This window comes from Austrofundulus limnaeus, unplaced genomic scaffold (genome assembly GCF_001266775.1).
Source record: "Austrofundulus limnaeus strain Quisiro unplaced genomic scaffold, Austrofundulus_limnaeus-1.0 Scaffold32, whole genome shotgun sequence".
Classification (NCBI taxonomy): Eukaryota; Metazoa; Chordata; class Actinopteri; order Cyprinodontiformes; family Rivulidae; genus Austrofundulus; species Austrofundulus limnaeus.
The window spans coordinates 500,497-506,059 of record NW_013952434.1 but is presented as its reverse complement, the minus strand read 5'-3'; the positions used below and the strand labels follow the sequence as shown (position 1 = coordinate 506,059).

The following is a 5,563-nucleotide window of genomic DNA, read 5'->3' as shown; positions in this document are numbered from 1 at the left end:
GGATGGATGGATGGATGGATGGATGGATGGATGGATGGATGGATGGATGGATGGATGGATGGATGGATGGATTTTTTTTAATAGGCCACAGATTTTGCAAATGTTAAAAAACATTACTCATAGCTGGATGACTAAAAACAAATCTATTTGCACAGTTTCTCTACAGTAGCTGTTACAGTTCGAACAGGTGGCAGAGCCTTGACTTTATGATTTGTCCAGCATTATATAATCTCTTCTGTACAGTTTGTAAATCAGCGTTGTGCTAAAAGATTTACTTTACAGTTTGTTGTCACTCAGTCAGTTTTCATTGGATGAACTTGAAATAATTTGACAGTTTAGTTCTGGAGCGTCTAACTGATGTGTCTGATGTTTGATTACATGTGAAATTCACCTCACTGTTCTGTTTAAATCATGCCATTTTCTTACCTGTTATTTTCATTGATAATTCTTCAAATAAAAATTATTATTTTTTTAAACATTGAGTGTGACAGAGTAAGATTGGATTTGATCCATGTGAATTTTCTGACTTTGATCTTAGCTCGGATTCTTTTTTTTTTAAATCATCAAACCTGTGCCCTTTTTGCTCACTAGCTAAAATATTAATATGGCTTTAGGTGTTTTTAAAAAAGGCTTTTTTAATCATATTAAGGGCACGGTAGGGAATGAGGGGAATATAGAGAGGCATGGCTACAACTTAAGTGATAAATTAAAGGCCTAGCATTCCTTAATATAATGCATGTCGCCTGCCTTAGCCACTACAATACCCAATTTTAAGTAAATATCTGTAAGATCGCTGAAATTATAATCATTTTTAGTTTTGTTTAAGGTCACTTGGTTGTGTCAGCCATCTTAAATTAGGCTGCAACAAATGTTAATCAGTTTCAAAAAGCTTTATGAGATGATTTGCTAACAGATACATTTACACATGCGCCCTCAAATAAGCAAAGTGAAAATATTWTCGCACCTTTTTTTGCTTTTCTGCAACAGGTAATAACTATAATCCAAGTAAAGATGATTCGAACAAACAGGAAAAACTAACATTTTAATATTGGATTTCTGCAAAGCGAACCCATCACACAAATTCACTATAACRGCTAATAGTTATCTTTTTTTTCTAATGTACCAGTAAACAACTCATAATTGCAGTGCTCTTTACACTCCACTGATGGTAATAAGATGTCTTCAGGCCTGGTCTCAGCTCTCTTGTGTCTGTGTGTGTCTGTGTGTGTGTTTGTCAGCAGCAGCCATGTAAGTTGTGCAAAAAAGCTTTCGCAAACACAGAGCAGAGAGACATTCTGAATGCCCGGGATCAATACAATCAGAAAGTGTTTGATGGGAATGGAAGGTCGTTATCTATGTGGCAGGACATCAAACATGCATATATGGTAGCTTTMTTTGTGCCACTTAAAGTGATGGAGTACTTTTTCCCCTCTTTCTTCACTAAAAGTGAAAAGTCAAGCAAGCTTTTGTCATGCCYGTGACTCACTGAGCGTGCATCTACAACTCAAATCTTTAGAGCAGARGTGCCCAAAGTGGGGCCCGCGGGCCAAATTTGGCCCMCCAAGCCACTTGATTTGGCCCACCAGCAGATATCCTGGTTAYTAGGTTGTAATCGTCTGTCTTATGTAGAAATACTATATTTGCACTTAGTCTTTTCAAACATTGGTCCAACTATATGTACAAGGAGCTGTAGTCAGATAGTCTGAACTTCTGGTGTTCACTTTATCTTTGAATTTTGTTAAGATTAAACTTAAAATAAAAGTAACTTCAAGAGATATTTATGAGATTTAAGTCCATATCTAGATTTGCACACCTTACAAGACCACATACGTATACTCAAATTTTAAATTATGAAAAGTCCCATGAGCCTTTTCTGCCCGAGCATAAGTTGATTTTTCTCCATGTCCCTGGGCTGAAAACAAACAAACAAACAAACAAACAAACAAACAAACAAACAAGAAAATGTGGACAACCACACTGGCTGCTAGCTTAATCATAAAAAATACAACTTTACTTCAAATATTTGCATTTTGTGTATTATATTATTGCATTTGGCCCACCACCCTCAGATTGATTTTAATTTTGGCCCTTTCAGGGAAAATGTTTGGGCACACCTGGAATTCTAATTTGATAAGATTTACTTGCATTACTTGCATGTTATGCTTTATTTCCTTTTTATTGTCAATGTAGAGCAATACAGTAAAAACATGCAAACTTGCAGACAGCAAAAAGTCCTGAACTGCAAACGATTGTCGGAAATTGGGGCCTTTTAATGACAAATTACCTGTCACGTTCGAGCTGCCCGTTTTTATTTCTGTGTTAAATCGTCTGATTGCTTCTCTGTGGCGCATTGCACATTATCAGCTGCAGCGAGGCAGGCGCTCTCTGTGTGAGATCCGAATGGTGAGATGTGTCACTGTGGATTAGCGAGGGAGCAGCCACGCAGAAGAGGTGTTAGGAGTGCATAGAGGGAGAGAACGAGCAAGAGGAGGGGACGGAGACGGCGAGATAGGGGGAATGAGATCTTCCAATGCTGTAAACAGAATCCACTGATCGCCGGATAATTTAGACGCGCGTGTTCGAGCATTATACTTATCGCTGGCTTTTGTGAATGCATTACTGCTGTGTGTAAGCAGCAGAGGCGGCGGCATCCTGAAGGCATTCCACCCCCCGCTGCTCTGCACATACCCACCCAGCCTCACTGACAGCCATCTGTCTGGTAATTAACCTGACTGATACTCTGTGCCAGCCCGAATCTATGTGTGTGCGTGTCCAGCTGTATTTTATATAGGCTCTGATCCTAATGGATCTGCGCTTAATGTGTGGCATTCTATGTCTGTGATCATTGTAAAGATACAAACAAACAAGCAAACAAACAAAATGTGGGCAACCACACTGGCTGCTAGCTTATGAGAGTGTTCATTTATCATATCTAATCTGATAAATGAACACTCTCATAAGAATGGTTTTAATGGCTTTAAATGCAACTATCAGAAAGCAGTCACTGTTGAAACATTGAACATTTTTGGTTTGACCCAAAACACGAGAATGGGGTCTCTGCTGTCACTGAGTCAAAGACTTGATTAGTCTGTTTGACTTTTGTGGGAGGGTTTTTTAAGAAGCTATAAATGAAAGCTAAATGAACAGGAAGGTRCTAACCACACCAAATTTAAAGCCAATAAATTATGTTTACATGTTCACAAAGGTTTTGCTGTTACCATTACTTCCTCTTTTAACTTCCCCCGCGAGACAAGTGAATTGAGTAATCACGAATTCGCCAAACTCTGCCAATCACAGTTAGGACAAACTCCACCCACACACCATGATACTCCCCCTATGTACTGCAGAACATAGGTGTATAGTATCTAAGTACATTTACTTGGTTTCAGTACTCAAGTAATTTTTTTAAAGATTTGTAATTTTATCAGATATTTCTTTTTATTGTACCTTTTACTTTTATTTTGTTACATTCAGAACATAAAAATGACGACTTTTACTTCTTTACTTTAAAATGCAACACCTAATTACGTTACAAATTTAAATATAACCAGAACTCATCATGAAAAAAAGCTGTTTATGCACTCTAAAAAGTGAAGTGTTGAGTTTATTTTAACCGTGCCAATTGGTTCCACTAAASYGAGTTGAGTAATCATTTTCTTTTAAAGAAAATGTGTRAATTGCTCAATTTACTCATCTCGGTTTAGTGGATTGACTTTGGGCAAGTAAAKTGAACACTTCATTTCTTAGAGTGTGCTTGAATGTATTTTTGTTTTTTCAAATATTGTGAGCAGTTTTGACTTTTCTTATCATTGAAACTGATTTTTACCAAAGTCTTTTTCTTTTAAGGTATTTTTTCCTTTTACTTAATAATTTCTTTCAGGTACTTTATAATCCTCTGCTGCTGCAAGTTGAGACCCCAACTTGCAAACTACTAAAATGTTGTCTTCCTTTATCATGATTATCTTAATCTAAAATCACTGGCATAAAAGGCAGCGAGTGATGTTTGGAGGTATTTCTTCAAAAAATGCTAGCCCTTAAACTGCTTAAAGGAAGAACGCCTTRCTATAAAATCTAAACTCCCTCTGCGCTGCAGTGATGGGAGGGGCATGGTGAATATATATGAATGAGTGCGGACAAGTTGCCCTGCAGTTTCAAAACAGCTTAAACAGCAGAGGAGTATTTTTTTATCAATAGCACAGAGTRTCTGCAATGAGGAGTCAGGTTGCAAGCACCATGGAAACGCTGCAATACTCATTCACATTATATACACATTCCACAGTAGTATACCTTACTATTACCTACAATAATGTATTTTATGCTTGCATATACTCTTCTGTTCAAACATACAAATATAAGGGCAGTTTGCGTTCTGCTGAAGAGCGTTCTGCTATTGATTCATCCTCCGATTAAATGTGCTGCCCGTGTCCTCAGAATGAGATTCACGTAGCCGCAAGAGCCTGATTGGACTGCAGAATCAATACGGTGGCAGAGAAATGGAGAGACGAGAGASGGGAGAGACAGATGGACAAGGAGAGAGGTATATTTGCTGTTCTACATTACACCTATAAAAGGAAAGAGATGAGAAGTGGCAGCGAATGAGTAGTGACATTTGGTTTCAGGAAAAAGGCCCTCGACTACTTTGCATCATTGAACTTAACTACACTGTATAAGATAAAGAAGCTTGCTGACTTCTGCAGGGTGAATTTGAACGTGACRTTTTTTTGTTTTAAGACTGAGTAGCTCTAAAAGAGGGTGAGGTGAGAATYAGTCTGAGAGACAAACAACCCATCAGAGGGCTCATCTGTTTGAGAAGCTGCCTACAATTAACACAGCTTTGGTTTTTAATTAATTCGCCTCAGTCACAGAAACTCTGCTCGCCCATTTTGGGCTGAAGTATTGAAGAAGACAAGATTACTTCTCTTTTTTTCTGTTTTCTTGCAATAATGTTTGTGCCAATTGGAAACAGATTGTAATAAAACATTTGGAACAAAATCAATAATATACATTTACTATTGATTATTTGTGTGTGTTTAATGCAATTCGTGTATAACGCAACCTACCATTTTTGAGCTTAACAAAATGTAGTTCTCATTTAATTTCCTACAAACTTCAAGATTTTTCGGCCCTTGCGGTGGACCCTCTGGTGAGGAAACAGGTTATTTGGGGACACACACTGGCGGGAATGTTTGTGAGTGAGGAGGAGCAGTGCAAGCTTCTGCATGTTRCTGAAAATGATCCACTCTCCAGAGCAGGAGCCACTTAAATGAACAAGACGGACAGTTKTAAGGAGCAGCTGGTCTGATCGTACTGAACACGTAAAGATGCAACTGACATCTTCTTTTCATTTCTGTGGTTAACAAAGAAAAAAAGTATTTTCTTTGATGACTCCTCTGTGACACAATATTTGTGTTGTATACAAGAAAATACTGAATGTATTGTGGTAGTATGTTAGTAAAAATTCTGTCAAAATTTGCTAATGTGTAAAATACAGTACAACCCCCAGCTTTATGGATGATTTCTGGGGTCTAATTTTTCACATTATACATGCATAAATACAGTAATC

The 5,563-nt window shown here is 37.7% G+C and overlaps 1 protein-coding gene and 1 long non-coding RNA gene across 2 annotated transcripts in view; one reads left to right on the top strand and one right to left on the bottom strand.

The window, feature by feature from the left end:
- gabbr2 (gamma-aminobutyric acid (GABA) B receptor, 2) overlaps positions 1-5,563 on the top strand; it is a 208,860-nt gene that overhangs the window by 167,873 nt on the left and 35,424 nt on the right. The gene's annotated exons all lie outside the window — the stretch shown is intronic.
- LOC106515738 (uncharacterized) overlaps positions 1-5,563 on the bottom strand; it is a 28,233-nt gene that overhangs the window by 6,012 nt on the left and 16,658 nt on the right. The window lies entirely within an intron of this gene.